Source organism: Anser anser (assembly GCF_964211835.1).
Source record: "Anser anser genome assembly, chromosome: 3".
Classification (NCBI taxonomy): domain Eukaryota; kingdom Metazoa; phylum Chordata; class Aves; order Anseriformes; family Anatidae; genus Anser; species Anser anser.
Window position 1 is genome coordinate 37499447 of NC_139722.1, and position 23264 is coordinate 37522710.

General features: G+C 40.2%; 1 protein-coding gene and 1 long non-coding RNA gene across 5 annotated transcripts in view; one reads left to right on the plus strand and one right to left on the minus strand.

Annotated features, from left to right (window-relative positions):
• IBTK (inhibitor of Bruton tyrosine kinase) overlaps nucleotides 1-5100 on the minus strand; it is a 54857-nt gene extending 49757 nt beyond the window's left edge. For 2 of the 3 annotated variants that reach the window (XM_083828975.1, XM_083828973.1), the window contains exon 1: nucleotides 4922-5098. The gene's annotated coding sequence lies outside the window, so the exon portion shown is untranslated. Of the gene's footprint in view, nucleotides 1-4921 lie in introns of all 3 variants that reach the window. The other variant, XM_083828974.1, reaches the window with a different exon arrangement.
• Nucleotides 5101-5277: 177 nt separating this feature from the next.
• LOC310896580 lies at nucleotides 5278-22993 on the plus strand. 2 transcript variants are annotated; one of them, XR_014581628.1, is made up of 4 exons: nucleotides 5278-6804; nucleotides 17955-18130; nucleotides 18751-18928; nucleotides 22877-22993. It is a non-coding gene; the product is annotated as an uncharacterized lncRNA (long non-coding RNA). The 2 variants fall into 2 exon arrangements; XR_014581629.1 differs by lacking the exon at nucleotides 22877-22993 and having other exon boundaries at nucleotides 18751-22842.
• The last annotated feature ends 271 nt before the right edge of the window (nucleotides 22994-23264 follow it).

Below are 23264 nucleotides of genomic sequence, written 5' to 3' on the forward strand. Positions count from 1 at the left end.
TCTGAAAGGAGCTGATAATCAGATCTTGCTATTTTGAAGTACAAACTAGGTCCTTGAGTGAAACCTTTCAACTTTAAAATTGTGAAGCGATGCTCATGTCTGCGTGAAAATCTTGCAATTGCTGTCAAAATGCTTAGTTCTATTATACGATGTCTCAGCTTAATGATCAGCACCTAAAACAAGCTCAGGATGGGTACAGCACCAGCAGATATTTCTATAGACGTTTCATCATTATCTAAATTCATGTAATAACACTAGTGCCTTCCTAACACTGCAGTTATTGAAAGGCAAATATGTTAAGTAAGATTAACACCCTTTAAACATTTTTATGATACAATGGGTTGGAATTCAAGTTCTTCTTAATTAGCATTTTCATTATAGAAAAAAAGTTGACACAAAATGGAGGAATTGGAACTATACTCAGACTATCTCGAAGATGTCTTTATTTCAGCATTAAGTGGTTTTCTGCATTTTCCCCCAAGAGACACGAGCTACTTAGTACAATATTCACAGCCCAAGAAGACTTAAAAAGATTACCACCAAGCTGGAGGCAATTGCAAAGCAGGAAAAAAGCCTTTGTGGTATCTGGCCTCCTGGAACTGAGACCTCCTACTTGGCTCTTTCCCTAGAGAGGGCCAAGCACCACCACTCCTCAGCTGCCAGCCTCCCTCCAAGCAGAGCTGCTTTAAAGGAATGTTTTCTCTTTACATGCTACCAAGTATAAGGGCTATGGATAGAGAGGAGCCCTCTGACTTTACGGAGTCAGAATTCCTCCAGCAGGAGAAGTCTCTACCTACTATGCTGTCCCAAATTTCTGTTTCTTTCAAGGAGTTACTGCAAATAGGCAGAAATTTGTCACTCTTATGAAGTCTAAGCTCAAAGCTGTCACATCTCTCTCAAGTATGAAACTAAGATCCTACACATCTGTCAGAGTAAGCTAAGAAATCCTTTAACAACCAAGGATGACAATGGTACATGTCTTTTCCTGCAACCATCAGAGTGCATCTTGAGATTCTGTTCAATGTTTGGAACAATAAACAAAGCAGGCAGAAGCAACTTCCCACTGGAGAGTTCTAGAAGTCTCGCAGCACATCAAAGCTGCTTCCAAGGGATTGCTGGTGGGGTCTTCTAGTCCAAGGGTTCTGTTGAGCTTTCTGATTATCTGAGATGCTTCCCAGAAGAGGTAAAAATATATAATCAATTATATTCTGGTAATATGAAATCTCAAAACAATAAAGCCAGAAGAAAGAGGTGCCAGCATAGAGGCAGCCTTAGGAACTCCCGATCCGTTTCCTGGTCACTGTCTTCAGAAGCCAAATCCAGCAATGGCAGAGCGTATCCAACAACATTTTTGTGATGTCTGGAACACTGACAGTCAGCACAGAGAGATCACGAGCTAATGGACGAAGGAAAATACCAGACTGTTCACAGCCACTTCTGTACGATCTTATTCTCCATTAACACTTTCCTTTCTTTTTTTCTAAAAAGTGTTTCCACACACACCTGGCTTAAAAGTACAGGGGTGCTCTCAGAAGAGAAGGATAACCAACACCTAGCTGGCATTTGCCACAAACAGACACTGAAAGTGCCAGCCTGGGAGGTACACACACATTTGATACTGGAATTCATGTCTACAGTATTTCAGATTCTTCCTGAGGACAGCCTATTATACCAAACAATCAGAAATTATGTCTACAAGAAAAAGTATTGTATCTAGCAAAATCTGGCTAACACGGATGTGGACACCATACCAAAGCAGTGGCCAACTGCTGGGTAGTTTTTTTGTTGTTGTTCCCAACAGCACAAAAGACAATGGCCCTGGCACAGAAGTAAAAGAGAAAACAAGAAGAGATTCCGGCAGGGAGAATTCAATGCTCCATGAGGACAGACTGCTGGGCTTGCATCTCCCATGTGCACTGCATTACAGTAACTCAACTGCTGAAAGAGCAATATGGCTTTGAAACCCAGCTTCTGGACGCTTTAATAAGAACATATTTCTTGAAACCTTATTTAATCATTAAATTAACATAACCTGTCCTCATCCCATTCACTGTTCTGTTTTCTTTTTTCTTTTTAATTTATTTTTAAGTGGTATTGATTTTTTTTCTAACTAACAATTGCATCCAGGATGCACTTGGTGAAAAGTTACCTGATGTTGGGCTCTCCAACAATCAAAGTGTGTAACGGTTTCTATTTTTCATAAAAGAAAGAAGACTAGAGTTTTCTTTGTCAATACTAATATCCCTCTTTTTTTTGTTAGTGTAAATAACATTGCTTCTAAGGAGATGCAAAATTCATTCACTCTTTCTTTTGACAGTAAGTTGACAGAAGCTTAAACAAAGACTTATGATTAGCAACATCAAACTTCAATATGGTAAATCCAACCTTCTAAGTGTACTGTGAGTTCTTAAAAGATTTCCAGGGTGTTTTTTTGCTTTTGTTTTGGTTTTTGAACCTGCGTACTGACATTTAATAATATTCTCCAAGTTAGTCCATTCACAGTGGTTTCATAACATCACAGAAGACCTGTAGACATAACAGCATGGGAAATCTGAAAACTTTACTAATCAAGTAATCTGCTTTGTGAAGTAATCATAAAAAAAGATTACAGCTTACGGAATTGAAGACCTGGTTGTTTGCTAGCATGTTACTGATTTTCCAGGATCTTCTGATGACTGAAGTCTTACTTAAAGACATTAATACATGTTAGAGTAGCAGTTTAGAGTCTGCCAAAAGGGACTAGCAAATTGAAGCTAGGTGGTAATGCAGTAATGTAGCACTGACGTTAAGCAATGTACCCTCAAGGATGCATAGCAAGAAGCCACTGAAGACAGATGAATTCCTAGATAAATAACAGCAAACACACCCTTGAGCTATAAGCAGCACATTGACCAAGGCTTTAAAGAAGAGTGAGATTACTACTAATTCCTACTCAGAAGATTACATCTCCATAAAGCATTTAACCTGTTCAGAAATCCTCTGCACATTTGCTGGAAGTCTGAACACATCAATCAAGATTATTAAACCCCTTGAACAATATTATTTGAATATATGGGGGGGGGGGGGGGGCTGGTTTGTGGTGTCTGAGTATCAAAAAAGGGGAAATTAAGAAATTTAAGCTAGATACCATCTCCAGGTGATTTGGAAACAAGATGGTCCCAAATAGAATCCTAAAAACATAGTTTTCTCGACAATTTTAATGGGGCATTGCATACAAGACGTGGAAAGTAATGGTTCTGCTCTTCTCAATACACAAAGCAGCAAGTAGAATTCTGCCTCTAGTTCAGATATTAAATTTTAAAAGAAGCAGGTAAGTGGAAGACGACTGTGGAAAGAGCAATTAGGATTCAAACGGTTTACAAAACAACCCGTGAGTACAGCCTGAACAAACAGGATCTGTTTTATCCCTCAGCTGTGTTTTCTACAGACCACAGTCTTCAAACAGGAAGGTTATTTACAAAAAGAACAAATATAAATCTGTTACCCCTGACAGTAGAGTAAGTACTCATTCATTCAAATTTCATAGATTAAAATTATGTCAGGAATCACTTTCAAAAGATACGCTGATCGCAAATGAGGCTACCCAAAGGTATTCTCAAAATGGACTAGATAAGCAACCTTGCAAATTTTAAATAGATGTCACCTGTCTAGAAGTAAAGCTACAGACAAAATTCAACTGAATTTATAAAACAACAGGTTCTACTATGCCTGCTATGCTCCCTTAGCTGTGGCATATCCAAGCTGCTGCATTTACTAGGCTGGGGCTTCTCTACTATCACTTAGAAACCCTGCAGCTGGTGGCCTTTAGATGTCCTCCAGACTTTCTGCAACTTCTGCCTTTGCAGTGAGGACGGCAGGATCCTTATCGGGATGAGACAATCAGTGATTCAGCCTTTTGACATAACTTCTTTCTTTAAGAGAATACCAACAACTCTAGCCCATTTGCTCCCAAGACTGCTAACAAACATTCTGAATTGAAGGCAGACAGTCTGTCAAACAAGCATCAAAGTATCACTGAGAGCTAAATTCAGCTGCAACACCTCAGAGAAGTTCAGCTTATCAGAAATAACAAGGTATCTCTGTTAACAGCTCATGAACAGGAAACTGTGAAATACCGTGCTTTGCTTTTGTGGAAACAGTGAAAACTACATAGTTTAATAGCATTAGCAAAAAATTAAAACGTAGAGAAAATGGTAACACAGAAGCACAGCTACAGACTTTTCCACAATACACTGGGATCCTGCTCTAGACTTTAAGTTTATCTGTCTTTCAGTAAAAGTGAAGAGTAACGAACCAAGAGTGCCTTCTAGAATTTCACTGTACTTAAAGCTCCATGAGATAAACAAATCAACTCTTAAACTTAGCAGACTTTTCTGTATGAACTCGGAACTTTTAGTAAAGTGTTGTTAAAAAGTACCCACATCAGATGTTCCTGTGTGCTTTTATATTTACTTTTTGTAAGCCCCAAGCTGTGGTCCCTGAAGACAGACAACTACATTGACCACGTCAGCAAGGAAAGGGCCGGACGCCGGAGATCAGGTGGCCGGCCCCAACAAGGCCACGCACAGACATTTTTTTGACCCAACTAGGCGATTTCAACTCTCCGGCGCTCAACGCTGCAGCTCGGCAGCAACACCGTGAGCTGCTACCAGAGGCAGCAGGCAAACACCCCCGGGAGGGCCAGACACAGCAAAGGCTTCCCGGGAACCTCCAGCTAAGGAGAGCGGAGGCTGCCACCAGCGCCTGACGCGTCTCTCAGAGCGGGCCCCAGACTTTGGGGGGCGGCAGGGGGGTCTGTGGCCGCTTTAACAGCCACGTAGCGCGGCAGCGAGCACCGCCCGGCTCCCCGGCTGTCCCAGCGGAGCCCCCCCCGTTGTCCCCGTCCCGGTCCCCCCGGACACACCGGCGGCCCGCCCCTTACCAGTCGCTAGATGAATGGACTCGGCCGGGCAGGGCGGGAGGCGCGCTGGGCAGCGCGGGGGCTCATCCTCAGTGACGCCGGGGCAGGGCCAGGCCGCTACGGGTACCGCGGCACCTCAGCAGGAGGCGGCGGCCGGTGCCAGCGGAGCAGCGAGCGGCGAACGAACAGCGGCCGCCGCACCCCTGAAGAAGCAAGCAGCCGATTGGCCGAGGCGTCGCCGTAGCTCGCGCGCTGATTGGCTGCGACTCACGCCGCGGCCACGCCCGCCCGCGGCGGAGCCCGGATTGAGTGACAGGTAGGGTGGAAGGGGGCGGGGCCTGCGCGTCACGGCTGTGGAGGGACGACGTGAGGCGCGCAAGGGTTAAAACAAAATGGCGGCCGCGCTACCACGGGGGGGCGCGCAAGGGTTAAAACAAAATGGCGGCCGGGGGTGTAGCGAGCGCGTCGTGTACTGAGTCCGGGAAAGGGCTGCCGGGAAGGAGCGAGTGAAGGAAAAACGTTTGAGGTGGTTCAGGGGGTTTTCCTGTCAGTTTTCATGGGAAAAGGAAAATTATGGCCACGCAGCTAGAAGTGGTGGCTGCGATATCGTGAAACACTATGAATTGGTAGAATGAAACAGGCAAAGGACACAGGCCCCTGCCTAACAAAAATGTTAAAACCATCTCGGAAGAATTATTATCGACATCTGAGGCTGTCCCAAAGGAACAAAAGGTGAAGAGATGCAGCTTGCCTGGCTGTGAGCAAAGTTTCTGACAGGGCAGCGCCCCTGTGGGAGGTCTCAAGCAGAAATCATTAAGTAACCCATCTGCAGGTCTCTAGGAAATCAAGAAGTAAGAGAAAGCATCCAGAAGGCTTTATCGAGACAGATTGTCTCAAGCCAATGAAATTTCTCACTATGGCACTGCAAGTGGTCTAATTTACACGATGCAACTTGATTTTTGTGAGGCTTTTGACACCAACCCACAGGGCAGTCTTGTAAGCAAGCTCGTTAAGTGCACATGGATTTGACAAATAAATCTTGCAAAGTAATTACCTATGGTTCACTTAGTGGGTGTCTGAAGCAAACTCCAGTTCTACTTTTTAAATATATTTTTTGGATGATGCAATAGGAGGTGCAAATTACAGTTTAATCTGGAATAGGATTCGGATTTTGCATTGTTGGGTGGGAAGCTAGGAACCAGAACAAGTAGTACCCAGTGTAAAATAGAAAAAAAAAATACCACTTTTTCCAAAATAGAAAGGAAAGACAGGCTGTATTAATGTTTATGCCAATGGCCAGAATTTCTCTCTGTTTATTTAAAGCTACAATTTTATCACCAGAGTAGTGAAAGCATTAAGGAGTTTAAAACAACCTAGCTATTTTTTAAACACAAAACATTTGAAGTTGAAAAAAAAAAAAAGTGTATTCTTCAGCAGCAGTTTAATTTGGGGAAAATTGACTAGAAGTTGTGTGTAGGTGAATCACAGGCATTTTTTACTCAGGCCATCTGCCCCAGTTAATGTGAACTCTGCAGTCAGCCTTCTGTATTTCACTGTACAAAGGTTCAGTTTGCCAGCAGTCATTCCTCTTTGTAACTAAACCAGCATACTGTGTGAAGTTTATTTATGCATTTTTTTCCTAGTGATAGCTTCTTTCTGCTTCAGTCATGAACATGTCTCAGAGTTGGCCTTGCTACAAGTATGCTGCCAGCTGGCCTACAAACAGTAATGACCATCTGGGGAGATAAGAAGGTCCAAATACAGCTGAAGTCAGCCATAAACAATGCTTTGTTGTACAATAATAAATTCAAGTGAATAGCTTGGGCAGGCATCCTTTGGAGAGGTAAACAGCACAGTGGAAAGATCAAGGGGCTTAAAAGAGAACAAGGCCCAAGACAACAGTGGTAAGTTCTATATGAGAAAAATAATTTCTAACATGCTGGAGTGCCTTTAGGTGCTTACTCTTTCACACAGCTCAAAATACAACTGTAAAGAATAGAAAACTGTGGGGGATACAGAAAACTTTGAAAATAATTATGAGTCATGAATAGGACCTGATGTAGTCCATTGGGTCAGACAAAACCTTGGCAGAATAACCAACAGTCTTTTAGCAACGGGTTTCAATGCAAAAGTTTGATCTCCTCTGCAGGAGTTTTAATATTTTGGTAGAAAGGCAGGATATTAACTACTTTACCTATTGTTTATTGTTGAGGCTTTTCTACTTGTCTTCAGCTCAAAGGCCAGCAGTAGAAATTCCTTCTATCTTGCATCACCTCTGCAAGAGCAGCCAACTAATGAATGCCATTCACAGTATCAGGATGATGTAGTTTGATTTGCAGAGATATGTTGAGGCGATAAAATAACTTTTAATAAAACAAAAAAAGGCTAACTTGAACCTCTGTTTAAATTACTGTTTTTGTCAGTTTTGGTTTTGTTTTTCAGCAATGGAAAATTACAACATAGTTGTGGAAATTATACTGTTTTAAGTCTTTCAGAAGGCTTCATCTCCAAACAGTGGAGATGAAAAGACTGTATCAAAACCCTGAAGAATCTTTCCTAAGTGGATGATCCAATATCAAGATTTTTGGGTTCTTGAAGCATGTAGTACATGTCTGAGAGTTTGAAACTGTTCATCTTTTTTTTTTTTTTTTCCAGTCTATGGTGGAAAGGTCTGAATTATCACAAATAAATATGTAATTGTTGTATAGAAAAAAATGTGTCTCTGACCATTGCTGTTACCTTTTATAGTAAGAATAGATTTGTAGCCAAAAATCCCTCAGAAATGGAAAGAGCAACACTTAAAAAAGAAAAACAGTATACTTACCCATCTCCATAATTTGCATAGGAACAACAGTTTTGAGAGTCTTAATTAGCCTCCAGAGTGTATTTTTTGTGTTAGTATGCATCTCAGTTCATTGACTGTTGAAGGAGCTATAGATTGACTGTGCTCCAAATGTGTATACTCATTTAAGGTAAGGGGAGATTAACCTAGGCTGTAGGGCAGACATTATCCCATTAGGCAGCTTTCTGGCAATCCATGAATCCTTTCGATCCATCCAGAACAGTCTGCAGAAATACTGAGTTCTGTGCCTTGTCTGCTGCGCCAAGCTTAGGTCAATGGAGGAATTAGGGGAGAAGGTGTAAGTCATCGTAAAGAAAAAATGTACTCTGCACTTTGTGCTATCTCTGTAACAATCTCATAACAGATTATTGAAATTGATTCTGAATGTTGAAAAAAGATAGTAATTACTTTTATCAGCCAGTAATCCAAAAGTTCAGACTATATATCAAAAATGAACATAATTAATCTCTTTCCTTTTCAGCTATACTAAGAGTCTGGTGATGGATTTCTGCCTTCAAATTTCTATTTATGTGCCTCAGATGGCCTAATTATTACCAGTGTCCTCTGGAGCCTTGAGTAATAATTCTTATTGGCAGCAGTAATACTCTCCGCTGGAAAAAAAAAAATCAACTCTAGGCTTATCTTCTGCTGATACTAAATAAGTTTCCAACGATCTTTTTGTTTTATGAACTTGAAAAGAGCAGAAGAATATAAAATATTTGGAAATTTGTATTACAAAGCTAACAGAGGAAGATTCACTATAGCACCCCTTAGCAGGTAAAGCTTGTGCTTTGCAATGCAAAAAATAAACTATTTATCAGATAGCCACACACTCAAAAAAGCTATTTTTATTACCACTAAGGGATCTCCAAATACATAAACAAAAATGCATTTTGCTTTAGGAAACCCTATTAAATCAGAGAGACAGGTTTACTGAATTCTATATACCAATAGTGTCTGAGAGAATGTGAAGTCTGAGGATAAAATAGCACGGAAAGGAGGATGGTGACGTGTGGAGACTCCCTGAAGTCTACTCAGTCTGCTTCAGAGCTTCCCTGTGAAGGTAAAGTAGGAAATGAATGTGCAAGGAGTATCAAGGAGCTTTCACTCAACAAGCTTCAGGAAAGCATTTTCTTCACCTCGCAAGACTGGAAACTCCAATGTAGCCAAGGCGTGTCAGATACTCTGACATCTCCTCTTTAACGCGTCAGATCTCCAGAGTGTCAAATTAGACCCTGACAGCATTTCTGATATCCAAGGTATATTTTATGTTACTATGCTAGTTCAGAGACACAGAAAGAATAGTTAGTCACGAGCAATACAAGCTGTGTTCAATAAGAAAGCAGTCCCACCTTTGTACAGCATTGCAGAGAATGCACAGGGAATGAAATCCCCACAGCCAGTAGACACACCTTTGCACTTACCTTGCAGTGCCATCTACAGTCTAAAAACTCGTCTGGCACACAGATGATACCACAGTATTATTTGGTTAGCAGCTCAGAGTTAGCAGAGTAATTCTGCAACAAAACTTGAGAGCACTGCTGTTTTGTTCGTACTCAGAGCTCACTGAGTGTCCAAGGACTTAAGGCACTTGTCTTGAGCTAATCTCAGCTGTGCCAGTGGCACACTGAGTATTGTGTCAGATACTGGGGGCATGTTCATAATTCCTCATTCCCAGCACGGTCTGTCTCCATACAAAATCAGAGAGAGAATAGGCTCCTCAGCTAGGACTGCTCAAAACAGGAATTTAACTTACCTGCTTTAAATTGTCCCTTGTATGAGACAGTTTCTGACCATTGACTCAGTGCAAAATAGGGTGGAATGTGATTTTGTTTGTCCAAAATTGTGTTGAAACCTGTGAATGAAAGGCTGTATATGAAATAATAAACATTTCATTACTTACAATTTGAGATTCACTTTTGCTTTAGTGTATGACGAAAGTACAAATGAAGATGCAGGCAAACTATAAAAGGCATGAGTAGAGTTTCTTTTTCTACAGTTTTTAAAATAAAGCTGTGCCAAAATTGGGGTGGGGAGAGAAGGAGGTGTTAAAAAGGTTCATATTTCCTCTCAAGTAATTCCAACTTACCCAGCTATCATCTAGGACCACTTTAAAAAGGTCATGCATACGTACATTTATATTTCAGGCAATGTATCAGGAAATATATAGAATATATATGTATACATTTTAAAAAGAAATGCTTTATTGATTTTTTGTTATAGATTTAAATTGATTATAGCAATTTTGATACGTCTGATTTTTCTGCTGCGGATTCTAACTACAAAACCAAGCAGCAGCGTATTTATGAACCACTGCTTTACAGTGCATAAATATACACTGTGCTTTTTTATCACCACAGAACAGTGGCTATAGTCTTTAAGGTTACTGAAAATTTATGAGTATTTTTTTCATCATGAAAAATTCATTTTCATATACTACTGAATGTTCATTGTGTTTGGTACAGTCTTTGGCCACTAGATGCCACTGTCGAGACACATTTGCTTTCGTTTCATCCTGCTTCTCCATAGTCAGGAAAACCAAATTATGTATATGTATATATATATATGTATATATACATACATATATATATATTTGTTAGCAGCATTTTTGAAAGCCTTATTCTTAAAACAAGAATTGAAGAAACTCAATTTTCTAGTGAATATGGGATAGTTTCCTGAACAAGAACCAGGGAATATTCTTCTGAGACTACTGCAAGTAAATGAGTTCATTTTCTATTTAGCCACTTTAAATAGTTGTGGTACCATTTAGAGCCAGTGAATTCACTTCACCTAATCACAACCTATTCAAATATTACAGATTCAAAAACAGGGAGAGAAGGTGAGATTTCTGTTTAATGTTAGTTCTTCCCTAGTTTTTGCCAAGGTCCATTTGTCTGGGAAGATGCGCCTTCCTTACTTGGGTGAGAAGCCCCCATTCCTTCTCATATGACAGAAGGCTAATAACCAGCAGCCAGGGGAAAAGGAAAGGAGCCCATAAACTGGACTGTTCTTCTCCCTTCTTTTCCCAGCAGGGAAGAAAATAAGAATTTTCCCATTATCCTGCAGGTATTGCATGGAGTAGGACTCCATCCAGCTACCTGATGGGGACTAAAGCAAATCTGCAATCCTGTTTCTAGACCTTGGAAACTGCAAATGCCCCTTAGTCATGTGCAGTTCTGAATCTAAATGTGTCAACACATTCCCACGTTTGTTTGGTCTAGTGGTTATCTGAACAGCTATCCACATGCTAAATATTACTCAGCTCTTGATGAGGTGCACTGCAGGCAGCGGGATCGCTTACAGCCTCGGGAGGGCTGGCAGAGCAGAAGCCTGACCTGAAATGCAGACAGGGAAACAGTCACCCTGTGCTTTAATTCTGATCCCATTCTGAGCAAGCACAGTGCTGTTTTAATACGGCAAATAAAAGGACTTATGCTCAAAATCTCTAAGTGGCAGTTAAATGAAAGTTAACTTCAAAGAGTGAAATAAAAGCTGTAGTATTTCAAATTTTAAAAGATGCTAAAAATGCAGAGGCATTAATGCGTTCTTCATTTTAAAAGTATTTTTATTTTTTTTAAGACTTTTAAATATATCTGTGCATACATCCTCCCTTACTGTTGTTGCTTGAGAGTTTGGTCAGGAGTCAATTGCTTCCAGAACATGTGTCCGCTACTTCTTGAAAAACAGTCTAATCAGCTTGTTGCCTTTTAAAACCTTTTTTTAAACAGAATAAACCTGTGGGGGCAGATTACATGCAAGAGCAAATTAAGTTTTTACCAAACCAGTAAGCACTTGCTCAGGTCAGTGAAGATGTTGTAGACCCACATCACAAGACCTACACTGCATCCTGAAATGATGAATATTTCAAAAATACTCTCCTTTTCAACCCAAAGTAGACCAAATCTTGTTTTCACCAGAGCCTCAGAAACCTAATTTAGCACAACAGAGCAAACTGCAGCACGGACACGGGAGTGAGCATCTCGGGCAGAGGGCAGGATGGAGAGGCAGGAGAAGAAAACCTCAGGGACCTGCCCTGCTCCCAGGGAGCGCCTGCGGCTCCCACTGCATGGCCCGGCTGGGTCCTGACACTTGCTTTATCTCAAGGAAGGGACAGTAGAAGCAGTGGGAAGTGTTATTTTTCCTTTTTTTTTTTCCACTCCTAATAGTCATACTTATTTGTTTGCCAGGTAGCCTTCCTCTCTCAGCTCTATTTTTGTAGAAAACAATACGAAGGAAGAAATAAAGATCATTTTTCATGTCAAAGCTCATTAAGCAAATTTGATTCAGCTCTCCTCCCCTCTCCCCCCCGCAAAAATAAATAAATATTAGGAAAGGAGCAATGTAACTCGGGAGCCAGATTTCCCCTGTACTTCAGTAACATCCTTAATGAGCTGACCTGTGAGAAATTATTTTTGTACACCTTTTGGTTCCCTTAGTGAAGAGTTCTCAGCAATGCCTCACCTCAGCATTGTCTTATGTCTTGGCTCAGCTATGCAGCAGCACAACAAAACCTTTATTATGTCCTTACCAGTGCAGGCATATTTTAGCCTAAGTGGCATTATGCTGTCCTTCCACCAAAGCACTTGAAAAGAAAAGGCTGGGGCAAAAGATACTCAAAGGTGGTATTGGGAGCTCAGAGTCACATTAAGGAATATTCAGGTGATTGGTGTTGCACTGCTGTGAAAGGGATGAGACACAATACAAGATTTTTGTAATAAACAGGCCCAAATAGATGGGGTTTAATGATAACGTGTAGTGTGTGATGATTCACTGGTTACTCTGTAGGACATTGCTGTTACAAGCCTTCCTCTGGGTCCTTTTCTTTCTGCATCCTGCTTTTATGTGACTTAAAGCTTCGTGCTCAGCCTTTTCCAGCCTGAGCAGATTACAGCCAGGTTTTTCTCAACTCCTGACAAAAAGCCCTGTGTTACCAGTGCAGACAATATCCTTGCACAACCGTGTGTTCCCGATACCAAAGCTGGCGTGGCTTTATGCAAAAGCCAGGCTGAAGGAGAGGAAAACAACAGAAATTATAAAAGCTGTTTCTTCTGAAAAAATAGGAAGGTTAAGCTGTCTGCTCCAGTCTCTTTACGGAATGTCTCCCTTTAGCAGCTAGTAAATCTCTGATCTGGGACTCAGCTGCTTCTCACATGAAAATGGCATATGCCACTGAACCTTCAGATGCCTCAGCACCTACAGATATTTTAAACTCATAAGCACTCGCAAAAAGTCATGTCCAGATGGTATAAGACTTAAGCATAGTTTCTCTCTCACGCTGGGACGTGATTATCTCCTGTCTTGCTCTTTATATTGCTTGTACTGCTTGTACCTTAAAATTTATACCTCTGTAAAACATTGCCATTTGGGGAAGGTGACACTACACGCACACCTGTAAGTGGCTGCATAGGATATGAAGTAGGAGAAAATTAGGTCTTCTTATCCCATCTGTCCTGCAGGAGGAAAAAACAATCTAGAGAGAAAAGGAGAATAGGAATTGCCAGCCAACTAGGACAGCGGGAGATAAACAAAACTATTATTCTCCCATCACTCAAGGAAGCAGAAAAAAGCAATCTGTAGTGAACCCAGACACTTCTTTTACGATTGCTTTTCACAGATCCCAAGATGTAAGTATTTCATGAAAGTCCATTAAAATGTTTTCCAGAGTTTTCTTCCTGAAAGCATATGAACCAACGTGATCCCCTTTCCTTCAGCAGAGTGCTAGGTCACTCTCGCAGGCAGCAGTGATTCATTCTATAGCATGCTTACATGGCATTTAATCAGTCTTTATCTGTGGACAGCAAGCACAGCAATGCCTATTCCAATATAGCAGAAACACTAGGCATCTGCCTCATGCACCTGAAAAACTGGTAGGGAGCTAATTTCTTCTCTCAGCACTAGAGAGAATAGTCCCAGTGCCTCTGTTGAGCTGCAAGGGAAGTACTGAAAGGATTCTGAGTAAGGAACCAGGCTGCCAGCTGCCCATGCTGCTTGCATGGGGAGGGAGGAGAGCAAAGGAAGGGGACAAGACAGCCTCTTGTGAGGCTGAGCTGCTGGGAAAAGCTCAGGTCTGTGACCCTCTCACATGCCTAATTGGTCTTTTTTACCAGTATGTGTAGTACTCATGCAGCAGTACTCATTTATAGTGTTTGTACGTATTTCAGATGTCCATATATACAGCTTATAATCTAATCGTATACACAAATGCTACACCAGCCACCAAACAGAACTGGCTCAATGTACTGTCACCCACCAATGTGTGACAGCTATGGCCCCTGCTAAAGCTTTTTCACCTCGAAATACTTTCTTGTTTTCCCCCTGCCCCCCCCAAATATATCAATATTTTAAGTCTTCAAGATAAACACATAAACTTTAATACACCTTATGAAGGATGTAGATAGAAAATGAAAGGAAAAGAAAAAATTGCACAAGCTTATAACTGTCAGCTTTTCCAAAATGTAAGCTTTGAAGCCATCCTGGGAGAAGTGGTGCTGATAGTTAAGAAAAAAAAAAAAAAAAGATTCAACTGTGTTCACATATCTATTGATTGCTATGAAACATTAATACTTAATGCATCTTTTATATTGTCTAGAGGCTGCTCTTTATGGTCAGTTAAAGAAAACACTGGATATCTCCAGGATGCTCTCCACATTGCCGCAGAAGCTTTTCAACAGCTGACGAGTTTCTTTGTCAGTGCATGGAGAGTATCAGAGAGCTGTAGGAGTTGTAGACACATTCAGAATACCAAAATACCGAAAATGAGAAACTTCAGTAATAAAATGGTATGATCTAATGGTATGATCTAAGCAATACTATCTGATGAACAGGTTTAGTCAGGCTCCCACGAAAGTCCAGAAGTGGAAGGGAGAAACTCATAAGGGACAGGCACGGTTTAAAAGAGTTCAGCATTAGCCTGACTCTGCTTGCATTGAAATCACTGCCTTGCAGAGGAACAATGTGTGGTAGATGTTTTTTCCTTGTTGTTGTTTTGTTTTGTTTTATTTGTTTGTTTTGTTTTGTTTTTGAAAGCAGCACCTTTAATCTTTTCTTATTCATTGCCTTTTTTCCTACAGGAAGGTTTTCTTGTGGGGTGACAGGCAAGTAGAAATATTCTAGTTGATACAAATGCCAACACAGGTCTGATCTTTCTGTCTCTGTGTAGACACTGCCCAATGGCATGCAGCCCACTTCATGGGACACAGCTAGGAACTGAAATGTAACATGTGTGGCAGTTTGAAATGTAGTCAAGCAACTTCTGTAATTTTAAACCCATTCTGACCTAGCAGAGTTATTTCCTTTCCATAATTATGTCCATCGGAACTGTAACAGGAGCTGTATCTCATATTGAAGAAATGCTACTTTAGCAAAAATGAACGATGAAAACTACCTCATCAAAAATGAAAAATATTCAAAGATATCAAATTTTCAGTAAGAAACAGGTGAATAAGGTATCTTATTTGACATGCTTACAGAAAAAAAAAAAAAAGGGGAAAAAAATTGCAATCCATTCCTATAAAAGTGGTTGGTCCCATAATACAAACACAGTCCAAGCAATCTGGCATGCAACAGAAATGAAAGCAGCTGTAGCAGGTCAATAGGGAATAAACAGTATAGAAAACAAAAGAAGACAGTGTAAGAGATGTACTTTAAATAAAATGAAAAGTTCTGGTTGATTTAAAAACTACAGAATGAGATCACTTCACTAATTGCCAAGGCTCTTTGACAGTGCGTGAAACAGCCCAACATAGCTTGTAGATGGGAAAACAACATTTCCATGTTTCACAACAAGACCAGTTTCAGGCAGGCAAATGTCACTGCCAGTGAGAAAGTGTTTACTGCAAAAAGGCACCTGTGAAGTGCCTGAGGCTACTGGCTAAGATACCCATATTGCAAAGGCTTTCTATTACAGACCTCCTCTCTTCCACATAGGATTGAGGTGTATGTGGACCCATTCTCCTTTAAAATGAGGAGGGCTTTATCCATGAGAAAGGTTTGTACCAATCCAAAAATATAAATGAGTCTGAATGTGTAAATATAAGACAGGCTAGTTTTCCCAAACCAGAAACATTTTATTACTGCAGGTAGACAAGCCAACCACTGAGATGTAGAAAGTCAATAGTGGGCTTAAATAAAAATTCTCCTCGCAAAATTCACTTGACATCTTTGCCTAAAAAAAAAAAAAAGTTTCAGCCTTTAGCAAACATAATGCAAACACAGAAAAGATGATTTGTTCAAATCTTCCCCAAACTTTGAGGTAATATTATGTTTTCAATTAATTGAATTAAAAACTAGTTCTCTTCCCCATCCAGCTAAAGATCTGCACTATACACGATTAAGATTTACCTGGCCATGACTAGCTCTCTTGCCTTCTGAAGTTCAACATCTGACCTTCTCACACACTCAGTATTCCTTTCTACAAATTATTTTTATTTTCAAATTAAATAATTCAAGCACTTTTTTTTTTTTTTTTCTGTCTCATATATGAAGCTGTCATTAAAAAGTAAGTCCAGGATACATTCTCCCCATTCATGTTTCACTGTTAAAGGATTAAAGGCATTGCCTAAACAATGAATAAACCTTCTTGAAGACCACATTTGACGAGGTAAGGCATGAGATTTAGTAACGTAACCCAATTTATATTTTTTTTCTGCATTATAGGCTGGATAGTAAAATTTAAGCAACAACAAAAAATGCTGGTTCTATTTTTTTCCCTATCCCCAAGGGAGATATTTTAATATTATATGTAGCATATTAATTTCTTAAGTAGTGCTATTCTATTATCAAGAAACTGCAACCAGTATAAATCTGCTTTGTAGAGGTGCTGACTGTGAATATCGGGATGGAAGTATCTCTGTAACCTAGAAATAGTTAGAAGTCTTAAAAAGTGCCATGCCTCAAGAATTTATCTACTTACAATGAATAAATTAAACTCCTGGAACCACAAGGTTAACATTCGCTAAGGTGAGGGTTTTGTTTGTTTGTTTGTTTGTTTTTCTATTTTCTGTGTGAATTCATATTCACACAAAATCAGAATCTGAATTCATGTTATGATGGCTTATTCATTAGAATATTATCATTTATCCAGAAGAAAGCAAACAAAAGGCCTTAACTGAGGAAGAAATAATGAGAAGAGTCAACATGTTCTAGAGAAAGCAGAAAAGGAAAAGAAAGAGAGAAAGAGAGAAAGAGAGAGAGAGAGAGAGAAAGAGAGAGAGAGAGAGAGAGAGAGAGAGAAAGAAAGAAAGAAAGAAAGAAAGAAAGAAAGAAAGAAAGAAAGAAAGAAAGAGAAAGAAAGAAAGAAAGAAGGAGATAAAATGATTGTGCTAGCTTTCAATGTTCCGTATCCTCACCAGTGTAAACATGGCAACTATAAAACCTGGGAATTACTTCATCCAGTCTGAATTGAAAAACTATTTAATTCTGAGCCTGCAATGTGAGCAATTGTGTAATTAGATGAAAACATTTCTACAGAGCTCCTGCTCCCATTAAAAACATCTGCAGTGTCACATTACCTGTGGCATTCGTGACTCCACAGTGTTGTCTGTCTCATGCACATTTGGTTAAGATGCCAGTTCAAGCTTTTCCTGAGAGATTTTCTACGTATGTTTTCCTTCTCTACTTACACGGACTCATTTTATATACTGGTCGACACCTTTAAAAAGTAATCACATGCCATCCCAGACAAACGTGTAAGTAGGTAATGTTCCATCAGCAGGCATCACACAGCCAGGGTTTATTTGTCTTCCAGAGAGACTTAGGAGACCACTAATGAGATGCTGAGAGTTACGGCAAAGCACAAAATCTTCAGTGACCCACCTGTTTTGGGGGAACTGTTACTGCTTTACCAAGGCACTAAAATCCTTGACTCATGAAAGTGTGGTGTGTGCTCCGGTAAGGCGGCACCACGTTGTCACTGGGAGTGTGATTTTATGAGTACCCATCCCTGAAAATGCTGCTGTTTGTTCAGACTACAAGATAAAAGTGATTAAAAGCACCTCTATGTGGGGGTAAAGGATGGCACTTAAAGTCAAGCTGTGATCTGGAATACTTTGCCAGGACACTGCACGTACCCAAGTAAAGGAGTCAGCAGAGGCTATGCCTGGCCCTGTGTGGGAAGGGATGGAAGGAACAGCTGAACACCCTGGTGGGAGGCTGAGAGGCACTCAGCGCTCTCTTTCCACCCGATGGCTGGACTCATACAGTCTTTTATTTCAGAGAACTGCCAGAACTTGATGGAAGCGTGATACTCAAGACACACAAAGCTCTGATCCCCAATTAATCCTTCTACCAGGAACAACCGATTGAGATCCCAAAGACTGGTGACCATTTTGAACTCACAGAACAGCAGTACGAAGAGAGTGATCCCAAAGTGCTGCTTCTCACACGGCCAGGTAAGAAGAGCTTATGGTGCAGTGAAACCACGCTTATCAAACAGCGGGTGGAGGGATGGCAGATGTCAGCCATTTCTGAAAACAAAAGTCAGAAACATAGATGAAGCAGCCTCCATCTTTACCGTACCTTTCAGTGTAAGGGTAGAGATACCTGAATTAGCTCGAAACAGGTCAACTGAGATACTTAGAGCTCTCACCGCAGCCCCAAAGATCAGCCTCTGGCAGTGGGCATTGTGTACTTGGTTTTCCACTGGGTGGCTCCACTGGGTTTGAGGTACACAAATGTATTCTTTCCTGAAGGAACAGCACAAGAATACAGGCTTTTGAAGCAGGTCTAGCCAACACCAGAGCTCCTAGCAGCGTCAAATGAAATTTTGTCCAAGGCCACTCTTTTTTCTCCTGCATTTTTCCAGCTATTGAATTTGCCTTTGTTCTCCTGTGAGCCTGAACTGTGACTTGGCAATGTGAGACTGGCAGTGAAGGCATTTTTCACTCTGATACTGGATGCTGGACAAAATACCAGCTGACTGGAGATTCAGCTGTCATAGCATATAAAAGCTACCTTTATCTTATGTAGAAGCAATAGAATATTTTTTTTTAACTTTTTTTTTTTTTTTGAGTTTCAATTGGAAACACAGTGAAGAACAAATGAATGCATCCTGGTCCTTTTTTTTCTGCCTCATCTGGTTCTGGCTTGCAGCAGTTGTTTGAAGATACGTGAGTCTGCAGTTTGCCTAAGCATGTTGGAAAGGATGAATTGACTGGAAGGAATAAATGAAATACTGAAAGTGTGAAAAAGTGAGCAGGCTGCTTTTCTGTGAATGTAGAACTGTAGGCAAAAAAAAAAAAAAAGAAAAAAAAAAAGAAAAAAAAAGTTTTACTTGTAGCCTCAATAATGCCAAAGTATTACGCAGTTTCTATTCACTAGAATATGAACATATAAATGTAACAAGCCATGTCCCTGCATTTTTGCAAATACTAAGAACTGGCTTTTTCACAGTAAATAGTAAATTCTGAAAATGTTTGCCATTCAAGACAGCATTGGCAGCCTAATACCTGACCCCAGCTTAAATGAACCCAAGACCTCCCCACCCAGTGTGATCAATCCCCAGTTATGGTAATAACCATCAGCAGCAGATTTATATTAAAAGCAATAAAACATTTCCAGCACTGAAAACTTCAGTGGGATCTTTTTCTCAGTATGACCTAAAGATGATTTAGCCCTGTTAACAACTGCTTCCTGGCCATTTTCCCTGGCACCACATTAATTTTAAAATGTCATGTTTATTTACTTGATATCATCATCCTGAACTTCAGAATAATTTTACCTAGCTGTAAAAGAAACAACTATTGTCAGCTTGGATCTAATTTTGTGCCATAAATCTCTCCAAGCAGAAAAGCCTGAGCAAGAATGTCTTTCCTACATTGCCTACACCACCACCTTCGGAGGCTCAGACAGGCCAGCACTTGTTACAATGCCAACTCTGCTGTGTTTTAAGTGATGCATCTTTTTTTTATTATTTTATATTTTATTAACATCACATCATAAAAAATAGTTTCATTCAGCATTTAAAAACATCTTGTAGAAGCAGATTTCTCCCAGTTATGGGAACTCCATGTATGCTCATGTTGCCTTGAGATTAGAAGCAGATGGAAGCTGTTTTTTCAGTTCTTTTACCTTTCTGGGGTATGAACAGTAGGAAAAGGGACGTGGGGAATGATAGCCCTAGTCTGTACTGTAGACTGTGACTGTTCTGTCCCAAATATCGGTCAGAGCAGTCTCAGTTATATTCCGCTCTCCTCAATCCTCATGAAATAAATTGTAGGTATACATGGTTCACCCTAATACTACTCTTCAATGGGTTCCATGTCCATACCACAGTTCCATTTAGGTCATCTGCATCCAAAGAAGGGAAAAGGCTTCAGAAAGCCATTTTACCCATTAGGGCACATTTACCCTGTGAATATGGCACAAGGAGGTCCTAATAAAACAAAGAAACAACACAGAAACTTTATCTGCAGCACTTACGTGGTGTGTGTTCCCAAGAGTTTACTCAACAATATCAAGCATACACTGTGGTGCTGAAATGCACTGATAGCCACGTATAGATCAAAATCTAAAATGAATGGGCTTGGCATTAAGGCGTCTGTTGAATTTTGAGAGCTGGAAGTTTTAAATTCATTAATAAATATTTGTTAATAAATATATGCAGGTGAACGAAGAATTTCATAACTACAAATGGTCAAAAAAAATAATTAAAAAATCTCCCAGAAACATGTTCAAATAGTTTTTCTTGTCATGTTAGTTACATGGCAGGGAAAGACAGATGAAAAATATTTTTTTTAATGTTTTCTGTTTCTCTTCCTGTTTAAAAATTAAAAAAAAAAAATTATAATTTTGCCCGTTATTTTCATGTCTCTCCCTTTATTTGGCCACAGACTATAATTGAATTAATTAGATACACTGCTACACTTCCATTTTTTTTCATTCTTTTTGATCCCTCCTGAGATCAAAATCTTTCAGAGCTTGAAACTGAAAAAAAAAATGTTGTAGAATTTTAACTGATTTACTTTTTTCTAAACATCCACAATATTAAGTGATTCATGGAAGAACCCTACAACTCAAAGCAAATGAGTTATAAAGTAGGTATGTGGTTTATTTCGGCGCTGGGCGCATGTGGGATAGCTCCCAAAGGCATGCGCATCCCAACGCGGCAACTTGCCTTGGTTATATGCAGTAAAGAGTTACATATGCATGAAGTTTCCCAGTATGTCTATACATATGCATAACCTATCCCCACTTCATATTAAAATTAGTTCCAAGAAGTCATTTCCATAAACTCTTCCTGTCTGCGCTTGCGCAGTGCCTTCTGGTGGTGGTCGCCAGGGGTCGTGGGGATGAAGGCTGATAACTCTTCTTCATCACCACTAGTTGACCTCCTGCCTTTGTGCAGACTCAGCTGCTCCTTGGCTCTTGTCCAAACCACAGGGTCGGTTTCAGCTGGTTTTTGAGACAGGTTCCCCGTTTTGGGCAGGAACCATCCTTTGTGAGGGGCCCCAAGACTCCTTGTTTCAGTTAATTTGCACAGTAGTAAACAAAGACATTCAGCAACATCTATTTTAATGCGATTAAGCAAACCGCCATTCTTCCATTCCTGGCTTCAATAATAATAATTGTTTTATTTAGAAATCATTACTGTGATTAAGCAAGCCCCCATTCTTCTATCTCTGGCTTCATAAAGATGCACAATTTTGTTTTGAAATTTCAGATTAAAAGAGAAGCTCTGGCCTGGGAAGTACTGAGGAGTTCACGTTTGCATGGAATTTACAGTCTTTCTTCAGCAATCTGTGCTGGCCACCATAAAAGGCAAAATGCTGAACTAAGTGGACTCTTGCTCAAACCCAGAGCAAGACTTTGTCTCTTTATCTGGGACTGAAGGTTTTTTTCTAGTTTATATTCATGAATAATAAACCTAATGGGGCAGACCTCAAACCATTTATGACATCAGGCTCATAATTATAACTGAATTTCTAATGTAAAATGCATGTGATACCCATAAAAGATATTAAAATTGTTCAGTAAGTGCAGTAAAATTAACTTTCAACGGCTAGCTGGTGATGACACACATCAGGTTCATTATTGCATTAAATCCATATAACTACTGTATTTTAAGCAGGCAAATTTGGACAGAGAAAGATGATGTATTTTGATCCTGATATTCATTTTATCAGAAAGAGAGTGACAGAATAGACATGTAATAGACTCTACATGTAATTGCAGAGGGCATTGTGATTCTTGGCCACGTCACAGCAGTAGACAAAGGGAAAATTAAGGATATGCATTCCTCTCAAAACATTCAGTTACTGCGTAATCTTTCTATTTCTTACCATAGCGGACTTAAAGACAGATGGTAGACTTCCAAGGGATAAAAAGATTGGACCTAAGTAAGAGGTTCTTGGATTGAAGCAATTGTGAGAAATTGCACAACATTTTTAAGTGTTGACAACCATGATCTAAGGGAAAGAGATTCCCAAAGCTGTAAGAAGTGGTCAGGAAAAGTCCCAGATTTGCCTTTCATACATCAAGACTTACCTACACACACCTGCTGTTGTGGTCTTTAAGACTCTTTCCCAGCATGGCAGAAAAACAGGTATGTACTACAGTCATGTCTTCACTGGTTTATTCAACTGAGTATAGCACAGAGATTGTATTATTAATTCTGAAGTACTTTAATTAATTAAGGTAAAATACCACTAGCACAGTGTGCTAGGAGACAGCTCTATAATGTAGGCAACCTTATTTTATACCAAGCATGCAGTTTTCTTTTCTGCATTTTATCCCATCATTTCTGGCCACCTTGAATAACTACCTATAAGCAACTCCCTTCTTCACTCAGTTTTACATTCTGCTTCCAGAGATATTTTCTATGGCCTTTTGCTTGTGCAAGCTTTTTAAAGTTAATTTAGTCTTTCCACATAAGTCAGTATACATCTAGCCTCTGAATCACTTTTACTGCTCTTTTCTTTCTTTCTTCACCCTATCTTGTCATTTTTTCTAGTCCGAGGATGCCAGAATGGAATGCAGTATTTCAGGTGGAGTCACTGGTGCTAGAGGGAAGGGAAAGTATCATCTTCCTCCCTTGCTGTCTGAATGCACTATACAAACAAAGAGCGAAAAAACAAGTGTCTGCCTGGTCCCTCTCATCCCCCTCCAGTTCCTAAATATACATTCCTTTTCTAACACAGGAGGCGTAGAAACCCCTACGATGCGAGGAGTTGAGATAAAGGAGGAGAAGGCTGGGAAGGCAAAGCAAAAGAGTTCAGTAGACGAGGAACTTACACACCTCAAGAGCTTAGAGATCTCACAGTGGCCAGAGACAGGTCGCAAAGGATCAATGTTCACAGAGGAAAAGAGGTCGGGAACTGATTCACCAGGCTTTTTAATCTTGCATACTTGCATACAGATATGATTTTTCAGTCATGCTTGTCACTAAGGAGAGGCGAGTCCTAACCAGGCAGCCAGGCTGCCCTTTACATTCACCTTGCCAGAGCACAGACAGCAACACAACGCAGAAGACAGTGGGGAATCAAACCCCCTACGTTCCCAAACCTGATGAGCCTCTTCTATGCCATT